Source organism: Cuculus canorus, chromosome W (genome assembly GCF_017976375.1).
Source record: "Cuculus canorus isolate bCucCan1 chromosome W, bCucCan1.pri, whole genome shotgun sequence".
Classification (NCBI taxonomy): Eukaryota; Metazoa; Chordata; class Aves; order Cuculiformes; family Cuculidae; genus Cuculus; species Cuculus canorus.
The window spans coordinates 8,591,748-8,608,522 of record NC_071440.1 but is presented as its reverse complement, the minus strand read 5'-3'; the positions used below and the strand labels follow the sequence as shown (position 1 = coordinate 8,608,522).

Below are 16,775 nucleotides of genomic sequence, written 5' to 3'. Positions count from 1 at the left end.
CAGATTGAATTTCAATTTGATGTTGGATTTGTGACACCAATAACACAGTTCCAACGCTGTCTCCTCTAGATGAAACACAGGTATTCATCGAAGATACCTGAAATACAAGAACTTGAGAATCTGATCTCAACAAAGGATGCAAAATGGGAGGAGCAGTTGGGGTACAGAGCCGTACAGCGTTTTTGGGGGTGATTCTATGAATTGTCCATCCCGACTAACGGGCGGCGGCCCCGCCCTGAGTGGGAGCACCACCGCGAGAGCTTCACGGCGGCGAAGTGCGGCAATGAGATCGAGCTGAGCCAGCTGCAGTCCCAGCTCTGGTGCGGCAGCCAGGACAGAGCCAGCGGCAATGGGTGCAGCATGGCACCAGTTCTCCTGGGTGCTCTGGCGGGGCTGCCGGCAGGAGCGCGGGGGTTGCGGGGGTCACCACGAAATATTTCTGATGTTGTGATCCTATCTGTTTCTGATTCTGGGATACCAGCTTGCACAAGCTCATGCCACGTTTGTTTCCTTGTTACTCGTGCCGTAACTCCTTTCAGTTTTACTGATTTCCCTTTATGCACCACCTGCACAGACGGCCCCTCAATTACAGCTGCAGTTTCTCTCAATGCATTTGTTAAGGCGCCTATGTTACCTGTAGCATTTGTCACTGCTGGTATAATCAAGGGTTTTAGTGAGGCAGGCGCTCCTCTCAAAAACTGCATTCTGATACTTTCCCTTAATGCTGCACTGTCCAGATTAGATACTGTACCCAATGCTGAGCCATAACCACCTGCCATACCACATTAATACCTTCTCACATTGTATACCAGTTTCTGAGGTTCAGGAAGTAGGAGGAAATGAATTGAACAGGTGAATGCCTGGCTGTATCACTGGTGCCATACTCAAGGTTTTGGCTTCTAGATCATGGATCTACCTTTGAGAAGCTGGGTCTGTTGGGAAGCTGATCAGATTCACCTGACCAAGTGGGGCAAGAGAGGGTCTTCACCAACAAGCTGGCCACACTTACAAGGAAAGCTTTAAACTAGATATAGGGGGGGAGAGGGATGGAGTTCTGAGCACCAGAGAGGAGCCAGAGGCTAATGATTTGGAACCAACAGGGAAACACTTGTGAAATGCCTCAAAGGAATCAGAGCATGTTCTTCTAAAAAGGTGGCAAGGTAGGTAGCCCAGTTGAAGCTCCTCTATACCAATGCACACAGCATGGGTAACAAACAGGAGAAGCTGGAAACCACTGTGCAGCTAGAAAGCTATGATCTAATTGCTCTTGCTGAAACATGGTCGGATGAATCGCACGACTGGAGTGCTGCAATGGATGGCTATAAACTGTTCAGAAGGGGCAAGCAAGGAAGGAGGAGCGAGAGGGTTGCCTTCTATGTAAAAGAATGGACTGACTGGTCCATTTGAAAAACAGCAATGAACAGGTTGAGAGCTTATGGGTAAAAATGAGGGGCCAAGCCAACAAAGGAAACCTCGTGGCTGGTGTTTACTACAGACTGCCTAACCAAGGGGAGCCTGTGGATGAAGCGTTCTTACTTCAACTATGGGAAGCATCACAATCACAGGCCCTGATTCTGCTGAGGGACTTCAATCACCCTGACATCCACTGGAAAAGCAGAACAGTGAGCCATAAGCAGTCCAGGAGACTCTTGGTGTGCATTGAGGATAATTTCTTAATCCAGGTGATAGACAGCCTGACCAGAGGAGAAGGGTTACTGGACCTTTTGCTCACCAACACAGATGAACTGGAATCCATCCCCAAGGATGAAGAAGATGGCACCCACAGCCTAGAAACATCCCCTAGGCTGCGCCATCCTCAGATGACCATAAAAACATACTCTGTAAATAAGAAGAGGAGAGTGATTGTCTTAGGGGATTCCCTTCTAAAAGGAACAGAGGGACCCATCTGCAGACCGGACCCGCTCCACAGGGAGGTCTGCTGCTTACCGGGGGCATCGGTGAAGGATGTTACTAGAAAACTTCCTTCCTTGGTGAAAGAGACAGATTATTACCTTCTGGTAGTATTTCAAGTCAGCAATGATGACATACAGTGCAGAAAGCTGAAAGCCATCAAGAGAGACTTCAGGATTCTAGGGAGAATGATGGAGGGCTCTGGGGGACAAGTAGTGTTTTGTTCCATTCCAACGCTAAGGAATGAGGAGCAGGAGGTCAAAGAGAAGCACTTGATTAATGTCTGGCTCCGAGCCTGGTGTGAGGAGAGAGGCTTTGGGTTCTTTGATCATGGGGTGGCCCATGCACCCCCAGGTTTCTTACTAGGGATGGCACACGCTTGTCTCCTAGGGGGACTAAAGTCCTTACTAAAAATCTAGCTAGGCTCTTAAACAGAGCTTTAAACCAGATCTGAAAGGGGAGGGGGACAAGACCAGGCTACTCAGGAGTGAGCCTGGAAGTGGGACTCCAGTGACTGGGAGATGGTGTGCTGGAGAGGACCGCCAGTACATCACCTCAGAGCAAGTGGGGGCGATTATACCTGGGGACAGTAAGGACAAAACTGGCACTGTGGCATTAGTTATTCCAAGGACCAGTCAATTGGGAATGAACTCTATTCCCTTTATGAGTGCTGAAGGTTTGCCAGCCCAGCTGAAGTGCATTTACACCAATGCACGCACCATGGGCAATAAGAATGAAGAGTTGGAAGCTGTTGTAGGGCAAGAAGACTATGCTGTCGTTGCCATCATGGAAACGTGGTGGGATGACTCATATAACTGCAGTGCAGCTATGGGAGGGTATAAACTCTTCATAGAATTATAGAATCATAGAATCACTAGGTTGGAAGGGACCCACTGGGTCATCGAGTCCAACCATACCTAACACTCATTAAACCATGCCCCTCAGCACCTCATCCAGCCAGGACCACTGGAAGATGATGGAAAGGGTTTTGGAAAGGACATCCACCAGCTCCTTTAATACTCTTGGGTGGATCCCATCAGGCAGGACAGGAAGGGTAGGAGAGGAGGCGGGGTAGCCCTCTATGCTAGAGAGTGCTTTGATACCCTTGAGCTCGATTATGGTGAGAGAGGGACTGAGTGCCTGTGGGTTAAAATCAGAGGAGCACACAAGAAGGCAGATATTGTGATGGGAGTCTGCTACAGATCACCCAGCCAAGAAGAAGCAGCTGATGAGCTCTTCTATAAACAGCTGGGGATGGTCTCTACATCTTGTGGGAGACTTCAATCTTCCTGATATCTGCTGGAAGTACAATACAGCAGAAAGGAAGCGGTCTAGGAGGTTCCTGGAGTGCATGGAAGACAACTTCCTCACACAACTGGTGAGCGAGCCGACAAGGGAGGGTGCCCTCCTGGACCTGCTGTTGGTGAACAGAGAAGGCCTTGGGGGGGATGTGACGGTTGGAGGACGCTTGGGACAAAGTGATCATGAGATGATAGGGTTTTCAGTTCTAAGTGAGATGAAGAGGGGGATTACCAGAACAGTCACATTAAACTTCCAGAGAGCAGACTTTGGACTGTTCAGAAGGCTGGTTGGCAAAGTCCCATGGGAGACAGTCCTTAAGGGCAAGGGAGCCCACGAGGGCTGGGCGCTCTTCAAAAATGAAATCCTAGCAGCTCAGGAGCAAGCCACCCCCATGTTCCGGAAAAGGAGCCGGCGGGGAAAAAAAATGGCTTGGTTGAGCAGGGAGATCTTGAGATACATCAAAAAGAAGAAGAATGTCTATGAGTGTTGGAAGAAGAGACAGGCATCTTGGGTGGATTGTGGAGAGTTTTTGTAGAGACGTGGCTTGAGGAGAAGGGACGTGAGAAAATACAGCTGATGAAATAATAGCAGCCTCGTACAAGGCCACAGTCTCCTTGAGCAAGAAGTTAGGCGATAACAGGAGATAAAAACAGGACCTAGAAAAACCACAAACATCCTAGGAATGTAGCAATAGAGGCAGGGCTGACACTCTGTATCGGACCAATGATGAGCCTTACTTTTGCAATATGTATGAGCCTTATTACTGCTATTATAAAAGCATGCCTATCGTATCAATAAATTGAGACTTGTTGATCATCATCGGATGTGCTTGTCTCCCGTTGACTCCGTCAAATGGTGACCTCGACCGACCGGACACCACGGACGACTCCGTCAAATGGTGATCCCCGACATGCCGGAGCAAAATGCAGGCATTGAACCACGGACGAGCGACAACAGGGTAACAGGTTCGGGTCCCGAAGCAGCCGGGACGGCAATAAGCGTGAATACAAGTAAGGTGACCGTATAGACGAGCCTGAGGGCGCGCCGTGCTCTGGGTGACCGTATAGATGGGCCTGGCCGATACGTGCTGCCGAGACCTTGAGGGGCTGCAGCAGCGCTGATAAATTAGGTATGGAAAGGCAAGCAGCATATAATTTATTTACCGCTTTCCTGGAAAAGCGGCAGGTTAAGGGAATAGATTTGCAGAAGGAGTTAACGAGACTTTTAATATATGGGCATGCTAAAGGCTTATTCATAAATCCGCATACCATACATGAGCTGACAGAGTGGCAAAAGTTCGGAGATGTGTTGTGGGAGGCTACATTACAGGATGATAAAACGGCAAAAAAGTTGGGAAAGCTATGGAGGGTGGTACATAACGAGCTTTTACAGCATCAGGCAGAAAAGAAAACAGCTGAGCAAGCAAAAGCTGCTGCTCACACAAAAAATAGAAACTATGAAAGAGAATGGTCCCAAACTACTTCTTTGCCCCCTATGGTCACGCAGGTAGCTTTACCTCCCCCACCGCCACCGCCTTCAGGCTCTGGCTCAGAGGCAGCTTCTGAGGCATCTGCACCCCCCGAAGAGCAGGGGCCGCGGCCGAACGTGCCCCCGGCTATTCTCCCTCTGGGCAATGAGCCAACTCCTGGGGCGGAAAGCGAGCTAGCGGAGGTCATTGCCAGGGAGCGGAGAGAAGATTGGGCTGCACTTGCAAAAGATGGCTTGGAAAGGGGAGATCACTGTGCGGTTAATGCAGCAGCACAGCTAGCATGCCCGGTGACCTTCCAGGCTCAGGCAGGTGGAGGACTGATGGCAACAATTACTGCCCTTGATTGGAAATTGCTGTCACAGTTGCGATCTACAGTCAGCCAGTTCGGGGTGACAAGTGAGCCAGTAAAGCAGATGTTAGACTACATATGGGGCACTCAAGTGCTTCTGCCCGCTGATTGTAGAGGAATAGCAAAGTTAATATTTACACAGCATCAACAGCTTTTATTTAATGCACATTGGCAAGCGATTGTTACCGAATGCGTGGCAGTACAGAGGCAGCCAGCAGATCCTCTTCATGGAGTGACAGCTGATGAGCTTATGGGGCTGGGAGCGTTTCTCCGCACGGAAGCTCAGGCTATGGTGGGACCAGACAAGTGCCGAGAGGCTATGAGATTGGTCAGACTGGCTATAGATAAGGTAAAAGAACCTGGAGGAGTACCCGTATATATGGGAATCAAGCAGGGTCGGGAAGAACTGTTTGGTGCATTTATAGATAAGGCTGCTGCCGCAATAGAAAAAGCAGGGGTACCCGAATACATGCAAGAGGCACTGCTAAAACAGTGCGCTCTTCAAAATTGCAATCAGGCTACACGGAGTGTGATTAACACCTTGGGTGCAAATTGGACCATAGAGGAGGCATTAGAAAGGATGGCTCAAATGCTGTTAGGATCACAAGCATTTTTAGTAGATGCTATTAAGCAGCTGGGGCTGGGATTACAGGAACAGGCAAAGGCTTCACAAAATTAGGTGTTAGCTGCTCTCGCACCCCTTCAAGCGTCAGCTGCAGCTGATTCGGCTCCATCGGGAACCCGTACGCGATGCTACAGATGTGGAGGCATGGGTCACATGCGCCGAGAATGCCAGGCTACAGGGATATGGTGCCGAAAGTGCCGTTCGGATACTCACACTACGGGCGCTTGTCGGCGGAGGTCGGGAAACTCCGGCAGGAGCGCGAATCGCAGTGGCCGCGCTCAGACACAAGTCGCCGCTGCAGCTCAACCGACCTTCCCTGTTGGGAAATGGTTAAATGAAGAAGGACATGAGGATGTTGAGAAAGGGACTGAGGAATGGCTGGATGAGCAAAGGCATGGGTCAGTGGACTGAACCTTGAGTTTTGAGTACATCATATGGGAACGGTAATGAGCTTTGAGTCCTTGAGTATTAATGAGCCCCAAGTCCTTGAGTTTTAAATACATTCTGTAAAGACAGTAAAACATCAAGATAAGGAACTTTTGAGGGCCAAGCGGATCCTTCACAAGGAAGCAAGATGAAATATTGCGCACAGCAATAACCGCAAGGCAACTATGAAGAAATAAACAAAGTCTGAAGCTCTAGCATGGCCACAACGAATCAGTATTAGACAAGTGTTTGTACTAACCAATCAAGTTTAGGGAATGACTAAGTAGAATGTAGTGAAAGATATATAAACCGCAACTGTAATCAATAAAGTTGAAGCTTGCTTTATCACTCATATTGAGTCGTCCGCTTGCTTCCCTCGCCCGTCGCAAGTGGCGCCCGAACAGGGACCCCCAATCCCTGTTTCCACCGGACGGCGAGCTCGGTGAAGCACTGGTAAGCAGCGACCAGGGGGCGGAAGATCGGCAACACTGAATCAGTACTTACGATCCGCGCCTGAACCCGGATATCTACGTGAGGAGGTTCGCCGGCCGAGTAAGAGACTACCTACTCGTGAGTAAAAAGGCTGCAACCTTTCATGGCTAGTCCATGAAAAAGGGTCTGGACCGGCTAACGTAAGAGGGTCCGTTAAAGCACGCGTGCAATGGAACGAGAGGTAGCATTTGAAATTCTACTCTTTTTAGAAAAGCGGGGAGCAGGTCCAATTAAGGACTTAATAGACGAGTGGAGAAATTACAGAGATTGTTTGTAAAAGTCGGGAAAAGCGCCGGGATACAGCAACCGGAAGGCGAAGATTAAGAGCTTATGATTTCGTTAGGGATCGTTGCACTCTAGTCCGAACGCCTGAATCGTCAAAAAGGGATCCGCCCGACATCATAAGGCTTTGGAGAGATAAGATAGAACAGGGCTACACGTAAGACTTTATAAATTTATAAGGGTTTTTTTCTCTGACCAGAAATGGATAAAGAAGTGGCTTATGAAATATTACAGAGCTTCTTAGAGAAGCGAGGACTTGACTCACAATATCTCAAACAACTTGCGGGCCTCATTGCCTTAGGAAAAACTAAGGGATGTTTTAAGGATCCAAATGAGATATTTGAGGAAAGTGAACGGCGCAAATTTGGGAACGTCCCGTGGGAGGCACTTATAGATGATGATAAAACTGCAAAGAGACTAACAAAAGCTTGGAAAGAGATTACAAATTGTATAAAATGTTACAAGGTAGAAAAACAGTTAAATGTTGAAATCCAACACCAGAAAATAATAGCGAGGAATCAGAAGAGGAAGAAGATGCCACGAAAATGCTGTAACAACCAAGGACTGTTACCTGTTAAACAATTGATACAAACCTTATTTTGTGATATATGTGCATGTTTTGAGTGTTGTGTGTGTCCGGTGCCGTGTGTAGTTTAAATATTCATACCATCATGCTGTTCTTATTGACCGGTCGTAAACAATATTGTATGGGTATATTAAGCTAGCTCTCAAAAGAGTGGTTTTGTGTGTGTGTTTAAAGCGCTTTAAACGTTTGTAAGACTTGCAGATTGGGTTTTGGTTATATTGAGCCTCTGTTTTGGTTAATCTTTAAAATGCAACTCTGAAACCTTTCAATCTCAAACGTCCACTAAGCCGGCAAACAGGTAGTTTTACCTGGGACCTTTGAAGTGAAAGGCTGCAGAGGACAAGATTTTAAAATACATAGAAAAAAAAAAAAGATAGAAAAAAAGAAAATATGAAATACAGAAAGAAAAACAGAAAAGGAAACGGAAAAAAAAAATAGAAAAATAATAAAAAAAAAAACAACAAAAAAAATGGAAAAAAACCCAGCCCTGTGGCTGTGTGTGTGAGTTCCCCCCCCCCCCCCCCCCCCATCGCCCCCGCCTCTTACTCCTGTAAGGTTTTTTATTTTGTTTCAGCTTGGGAGTTTCTATCTCTCTCTAGGGGAGTAACAGTTTATGAAGAACACTCTGCATTCCAGTGTCCCTTATCAGATCAGCAACTGCTGGGTCCTAGTGCAGACAACTGTAAAGGGAATTTTAGCCAGATACTAATGAAGACATGATTTAAGAGTCCAAAAGGAGTATCCTCTGAGAGTAAAAAAACTGCAAAGGAATAGAAAAGTTAGTGCATTTGCAGCCTTGAGAATTCCCATATAGGTAAAAAACAGACAAAAGAAGCCAGGGGGTAAACCGTTAACATTAAAGAACCAAGGAAACCAGCAACCCAGCATGCAGCTGAGATGTGTGACAACAGTAAATGCTCCTGCTTGGATCTTCTTCACAGCCTCCTCAGTAATAAAAGATTGAAAAGCACACAAGGTTTCGCTTTAAGCTTCTGGTCCTATTGGTAATGGTTTAAGTGCTTTGGTCAGTGGGTCATTCGAGTGTCACTTTGCAAAGTCTTTTTGTGTAACCTGGTGTTATTAATTCTGATTTTACTGGACAAATACAAGCTACGGTTTATATTCCTTTCCCACCTGTGTATATCACCCAAAGCAGTTGTGTTACTCAATTAATACCATTTCAAAGATTGTATTAGAGAAAATAGGCCTTCAAGTCGCACCTGGAAAAAATTCAAACCTGGAAATATTTTAAGTGGAAAATTTTGAATGCTACAATTGAACCCCAGCAAGCCAAATTGCAAATAGTAGTTAAAACAATTTACAAAAGCTAAATCTTATTTGTGTATAACTAATGCAGAACTAAGTCCATTATTTGATCTTCTTAAGGGAGGACATGGCTTTAAAAGCACCTCCAGCGATGCACAACAAACTTTGGGTGGAATTGAAAAAGCCATTGCTCAGAAAAAAGCCCATAGACGACTTGATGGTCATCCAAGGTGTGTGTTTTTGTTATTCTGTGTCAGGCATTTGCTGATCATAGACTTAAAGGACTGTTTCTTCACTATTCAGTTACATCCTAATGACACTCAAGGCTTTGCATTCACTTTACCCACAATCAATAGGGAAGGACCTGATTTGGGCTTTGAGTGGACAGTATTGCCGCAGGGCATGAAAACTAGCCCCACTTTGTGTCGGTTGTTTGCGGATAATGCTTTAAGAGAAATAAGGCGTGCATGGCCACAAACCATGATCTATTACTATATGGACGATATTCTTTTTGCACAGAACCGGCCATTTACCACTCAACAAGAGAAATATTTGGAGACACAATTAACTACACATAATTTGATTATAGCAATGGAAAAAATTCAACGTTCCCCTGTTTGGAAATATCTAGGATGGAGCATAACGAATTCTCAAGTACAACCACAAAAATTAACCTTTTGCACTTCGCTTACAACAGTTAATGATGCTCAACGACTTTTAGGAGACCTGCAACAGTTGCGACCTATAGCAGGAATCACCAATGATGAACTAGATGCTTTGCGTCCTCTTTTAAAAGGAACTGATCCAGCACGGAAAATTACTTTAACAATCGAACAACGACAAATGATACAACGCCTTAGTGAAACTCTTGTCGACCGCACAGTGGACCGTATAGATCCCAACTTGCCTGTGGACCTCACAATTCTCCAAGAGCGATCCCAATTTATCAGAGCCCTTACGCAAATAAAGAAAAAGGGGGAGATTAGAGTACTCGAATGGATCTTTACAATGGATGCATCATGATCTGAATGTAGTAACGGACTCCATGTATGTTGCCAATATAGTGAATCGTGTAGAAGATGCTCGAATAAAAGAAATACACAATCAACGCTTGTTTGATTTAATTCGACAACTACAATCAGCTATCCGACAACGAACGTGCCCTTTTTGCATAGTACATATTAGAAGTCATATGTGGACAGAAGGACTTGGAGAAGGAAATTATAGAGCAGATCAACTTGTATCTTTGGCCGCACCACTGAGTGATTTTGTGAAGGCACGAGAAGCACATAATGCCTTTCACCAAAATGCACGAGGACTACATCGACAATTCAACATTACAATGGAGGAAACAAAAGGAATTGTCCGCGCCTGCCCTACATGCAGTCATCATGGACCTGGTTTAGGGTTAGGTGTAAGTCCAAGAGGTCTCAGATCTCAAGAATTACAGCAAATGGACGTGACCCATTTTGCTGCATTCGGCAGATGGAAATATATACGTCACCATAGACACTTATAGCAAATATATATGGGCCTCTGCGCAAACGGGTGAAAAGGCACTCCATGTTATAAGACACTTAACACAATGTTTTGCCATTATGGGAGTGCCTCAGGCGATAAAAACAGATAATGGTCCAGCATATACTAGCATGAGGGTTCAAAGATTTTTACAAATGTGGGGAGTACGGCATACTACTGGTATTCCACTCCCCCACAGGTCAAGCTATTATTGAAAGGGCTCATCAAACCCTAAAGCAATATCTTCAAAAATTTATGGATCTATCTGATGTTCAAGAACAATTAGCAAAAACTCTCTTTGTTTTAAACCATCTATGTATATTTGGAGATCAGAAAGAACCATCAGCATGGATCCATAGTCATGATAGTGATGAGCAAAAGAATCCACCAATGTTTGTTATGTACAGAGATCTAACAACGGGAACCTGGATGGGGCCAGCAGAAGTTAGGTATATGGGAAGGGGTTATATGTGTGTACTTACTCCCACAGGACCAAAATGGATCCCCAGCAAATGGACAAAGGCTGCAATAACACCAGGATCCCATGAACCATCCTTGGAACATTCCGACTGAGAAAGACAAGCAGAGGATTAGAGAAAAGGGCTTGTTGATTATTAAACCTATTCTTGAGGAATTAAGAGGGTTAGAAAAGGGAATTGATAAGATCTTGGATCGTTGTGTTTCTTTTGAAACAATCATAGCAGGAATTGATGAATTATCGGCATTTAAGATACACGGACCTGCAAGGCATAATTGTCTTGATTGTGGGATATCAAATTGTACAGCATGGGTAGCTTTGTTTTGCGGAATGTGTGAAAAAATATTTTGGGTTAAACAAGTATTTTTGAGAACATTGTGGTGTCCCAGCTGTGAATTCAAAAGTGGTTCTTGTAATTGGCAGCGGGAATTACAACGGCAAACTAGGGTATCTACACTTGCCTCTTTAGCATTGTATGAATCATTTGAACAAAAAGTTTTGGCTTATAATCGATTTGAAGCAAAAGCTTGCGTTAAAAGAATACGAGGACAGGCAAAATCAAAGTTATTAGCATTTCTTTGTATTAACAAAGTGCCTTTTTCAAGGCACTCGTTATTTGGCCCTACTAAGGGAGATTTAAAGAAAGAACTATATAAAGCAATAGAGAAGAAGAGCAGGAACGACGTGTAATTATGTCTTTACATAGATATGCTTGGTTATTTAGCATTGTAATAGTCACAGTAACAGGAATAACGTAGTTCAATCAACCAAGAGAAAATCTTTGGGTAACATTTGCCAAGCAGCTCAATCAGTCTTCTCTCTGTCTTAGTTTAGGTGGTGTTACCAATCCTTTTCGAACGTGTTTGATCGGCCTACCTGTGTGGAAATCAGAGGAATTTTGTGGTCTTGTAGATAATGACACACTCTGTAGAAATCTATCCTCAGTAAAGATAGCAGAAGGACCCATAAAGATCAAGGGGACTCCACCACTTGAAGATGCCTATCAGCAGTGTCAGTTAATACTGTCACTTAATACCACCTTGCATTCACCCCCTGAAGAGTTAAACCTCTTTGGAAGTGCGAATGCCAGTTTAAGCAATTCCTCAGGGGGATGGGTCGACTTTGAGCCTATAAGTGACAAGGCGCCCCGACCGTGGTTAAAACACAGGGGCACTTGGGCTACTTTGGACTCTAATTTAGATTGGTTTAGTGTTATGGACCAAACGTTTGATAAATGCAATGCCAGCAAAATCGACACCCCAAAAAGGCTGCCGAGGGGCATCTTCTTGATTTGTGGAGATAGAGCATGGAATGGCATACCGGCGCAACCACAAGGAGGGCCTTGCTATCTTGGCAAACTATCACTGTTTCACCCTAATATATCCTTGATCATGCAGTGGAGCCAAAACACGAGCAGGAAAGAACGGAGCGTACATGAACTTGATTGTAGCTCTTTAGGGCCTATGCGGTTTTGGAGTGAATTTAGACAAGTTGCAACTGCAGTGATACTACCTGGAGCGGCTGCTAGAAAGGCATTACGATTAATCGAACAACTAGGCTGTTGGGCAAAAGATGAGCTAAATACAACTTCACAAATCCTAGATATGCTCACAAGTGATGTGCAGAGTGTAAATCACGCAGTACTGCAAAATAGAGCTGCCATTGATTTCTTACTTTTGGCCCAGGGACATGGATGTGAAGAATTTGAGGGAATGTGTTGCATGAACTTGACCGATCATTCAACGTCTATACATGCAAAATTAAGAAAGTTGCAACAAGGCCTGCATCAGTTAAAGCAAGAAGATGGGCGGGGAATTGATACTTGGCTACAATCGATGTTTGGACCATTATCTCCTTGGCTCCTCTCAGTGATCAAGGAAATCTTGCGTGGGGCAGGCCTGGTATTATTAGTAATAATCGCTTTTAAAATAAGCTATCATTGTATTATGCAAAGCTTGGCTAAGAATCATACTGCTTTGCTTGTTCAAAAAGAAAAAGGGGGAAATGTTGGGAAATGGTTAAATGAAGAAGGACATGAGGATGTTGAGAAAGGGATTGAGGAATGGCTGGATGAGCAAAGGCATGGGTCAGTGGACTGAACCTTGAGTTTCGAGTACATCATATGGGAACGGTAATGAGCTTTGAGTCCTTGAGTATTAATGAGCCCCAAGTCCTTGAGTTTTAAATACATTCTGTAAAGACAGTAAAACATCAGGATAAGGAACTTTTGAGGGCCAAGCGGATCCTTCACAAGGAAGCAAGATGAAATATTGGTCACAGCTGTAACCGCAAGGCAACTATGAAGAAATAAACAAAGTCTGAAGCTCTAGCATGGCCACAACGAATCAGTATTAGACAAGTGTTTGTACTAACCAATCAAGTTTAGGGAATGACTAAGTAGAATGTAGTGAAAGATATATAAACCGCAACTGTAATCAATAAAGTTGAAGCTTGCTTTATCACTCATATTGAGTCGTCCGCTTGCTTCCCTCGCCCGTCGCACTTCCCTGCCTCCAGCCTGCCACCACAGGGAGCCTCGGGCTGGACTTGGCAGCAGCAGTAGAAATCACGCTAATGACATCGCACCCACAAAAGATCTCAACAGGAATTAAAGGACCTATTGTTATACAAGGTCGAGCGGTGGGTGCACTGCTAGTAGGATGATCATCTGCCTCTATGATTGGATTATTTGTGTTACCTGGTGTTATTGATGCGGACTTTACTGGAGAAATTATGATCATGGTGCATACTCCTTTTCCACCCGTTCAAATTAATAAGGGACAGAGAATTGCTCAATTGGTACTGTTGGAGCAAATGACAAAAGGGATAAAGCCTATAAGGGAACAAGAGAGGGGAGAAGAAGGTTTCGGATCCACTGGCGGCCTGACCTTGCTGACTTTAAATCTTAATGAAAGGCCTAAGAAAACCGTGGAGGTGGAATATCAAGGACAAAAGAGGTCATTTCCAGGCCTTTTGGACACTGGGGCTGATTCCAGCATTATTAGCCCTAGTTGCTGGCCTCCACATTGGCCTTTACAACCAGCTGCCACCACAGTGACCGGGGTTGGGGGTTTAACCCTGGCCAGTCGTTCCCCTCCTATCAAGGTGAACATCGATGGAAAACAATTAACAGCTACTTTCTCGGTAGTCCAATTGCCACCTACCATGCAGTGCCTTATAGGGTGGGACATTCTGGCCCAATTGGGAGTGGTGCTAACCAATGAGCACCCTTTGGGGTAGTGGCCGTTGCCTGGACTTTCCCGATACCCATTACCTGGAAAACCAGCTCTCCGGTGTGGGTTAAGCAATGGCCTTAAAAATGGGAGAGTCTCCTGCGTGCTCATGATCTAGTGAAGGAGCAATACGAACAGGGGCATCTGCGACTATCCACAAGCCCCTGTAACACTCCAATTTTTGTGATCAAAAAGAAATCAGGAAAGTTTCGTTTGTTACATGATTTGCATACTGTCAATGCCCAAATGGAACCCATGGGGGCTTTACAACCAGGATTACCTAATCCCGCAATGATTCCTAAGGATTGGCCACTACTAATTATTGATCTTAAAGACTGCTTTTTTACTATTGCCCTTCATCCACAAGACATGATGCGATTTGCATTTACATTGCCTGCACTTAACAGGGAGGGGCATGACCAAAGATTTGAATGGACGGTACTCCCACAGGGAATGCACAATAGTCCTACTTTATGCCAAATTTATGTTGACTCTGCATTACAGCCCCTGAGAAAGAGATGGCCAAATGTAGTGATTTATCACTATATGGATGATATATTGTTTGCCCAACCGGAACCTTTTACTGAACAGCAAATTCAGGAGATACAGACTGCCTTGGCACAATTTTCCCTTGTTATAGCCCCTGAGAAAATTCAAACAACAGCTCCGTGGAAATATTTGGGATGGACAATGTCGGAACAAATAGTTAAACCCCAGAAGCTACAACTGCAAACAAAACTCACAACTCTGAATGAGGCTCAGAAGTTACTGGGCGATCTTCAATGGTTAAAACCGATTGTGGGAATACCGAACGAACTGCTGGACGAATTACGCCCACTTCTCAAAGGCACAGACCCAGCAAGTCCGATCCGTGTTACTCCGGAACAACAGCACACTCTTCAGAAAATAACGGACTGCGTTACACAGGGGCAAGTCCATCGGTGAGATCCAGAATTATCCATAGACCTGACGATCTGGAACAGTCCCAAATACCTCCTTGGGGCACTGACTCAATTGCAAAAGAAAACGGGGGAGATAAGGGTATTGGAGTGGATTTCCCCCGCGTTACAACAAACCAAAACTCTGTTTCAAAAGGTCGAAATGCTAGCAGACTTAATAAAGAAAGGCAAGGAGAGAATGCTACAAGTAGCTGGAACCGAGCCAGCAGTAATCAGGATGCCAATTAAAAAGGATACCTTGGACTGGTACTTGTGTAATAGCGAGGAGCTGCAGGAGGCACTTTTAGGTGCGAGCTGCCCCATTGAAACAGGAAAGCTCCGGCAGGTGCCAGTTCAATGGATTGGGGAATGGGATTGGATCACTCGGCCAAAACGAGAAAATTCCCCTATCGCAGATGCTCTTACGGCATTCACGGATGCTGGCAGAAAATCCAGAACTGCTGCAATAACATGGCAAGAAAAGGGACTGTGGAAACATCAGATTTTACAAGCAGAAGCCGCAGACAGTCTACAGACTATGGAACTTTTAGCGGTAGTATGGGCAATATCACAGCTAAGAGGACCACCGAACATCGTAACAGACTCTTTGTATGTTGCTGGGGTCGTAGCTAGAATCAAAGATGCCTCTATAAAAGAGGTGCAAAACCGGAGGCTGTATGAGTTGTTGGTACAGTTAAAAAAGGCTACAAGGTTAAGGGAGCACGCTTATGCTGTGATTCATATTAGAAGCCATAAATGGGAAGTTGGCTTGGGTGAGGGTAATGCTAGAGCAGACAGACTAGTGTCTGTGGCTCAGGGCACTCCACTGCCAGGCCAGCTGCTAGCCAGAGAAGCTCACTCTATGTTTCACCAAAATGCAAAGGGCTTGCACCGAGAGTTCAAAATCACAATGGCAGAGGCGAAGGCCATAGTTAGGGCCTGCCCGATTTGCAGCCATCACAATGGAGGTGGTGGTCTAGGCCTAGGGGTAAACCCACAGGGACTACAATCAAATGAGTTATGGCAAATGGACGTTACGCATGTCCCTAACTTTGGTAGATTGAAGTATGTGCATGTATCTATTGACACCTATAGTAAGTTCATTTGGGCAACAGCGCAGGCAGGAGAAAAGGCTATCCACGTGGAAAGGCACCTATATAGCTGTTTTGCAGTAATGGGGATGCCAAAAAGGATTAAAACAGATAATGGGCCTGCTTACATTAGCAAGAGAATAGAAGGGTTCTTAAAGAGTTGGGGAATTGAGCATATCACAGGCATTCTAAACTCCCCAACAGGGCAAGCTATCATTGAAAGGGCTAAGGGCACTCTGCAAAGGTACTTGGCAAAACATGAAAAGATTGCTGACCCCCAGGCAAGGCTATTGAAGAGCTTATTTGTGATCAATCACTTATGCATATTTGGGGAAGCAGAGTACCCTCCAGCAGAATTACATCATCGGCCAAATGAAACTACCGAGCAGAAAAAGGACGTGTGGGTGAAATACAGAGACCCTAAGACAGGGTTGTGGAAAGGCCCTGCTAAGGTTATGTTTTGGGGAAGGGGATATCTTTGTGTCTCTACCCCTACAGGACCGATATGGGTGCTGCAAGGTGGACTAAACCTGTTCTCGATGCAACAACTGCCAAGCAATCTGACGGAGGAAGACAAGAGGAGAAGAGAGAAGAAGCTGCCACTGATCCTACAACCGCTGCTGTCACAGTTGAAAGGATACTCGAAAGCCATCGACAGGGTTTTGAAGCACTGCCAGACCTTTGAAGGACTGATTACAACTATTGGACGGTTATCGGAAGTTTTACATACGGGGGCTAGCGGGTCAAAATTGTCTTGATTGTAATAATCCATGTTGTGCTGCTTGGGTA

General features: G+C 45.2%; 1 long non-coding RNA gene across 1 annotated transcript; it reads left to right on the top strand.

Moving 5' to 3' along the window:
- The first annotated feature begins 8,461 nt into the window (after positions 1-8,461).
- On the top strand, positions 8,462-12,153 carry LOC128850304 (uncharacterized). Its single transcript, XR_008447604.1, has 2 exons — positions 8,462-10,142; positions 10,737-12,153. It is a non-coding gene; the product is annotated as an uncharacterized LOC128850304 (long non-coding RNA).
- Positions 12,154-16,775: the final 4,622 nt, after the last annotated feature.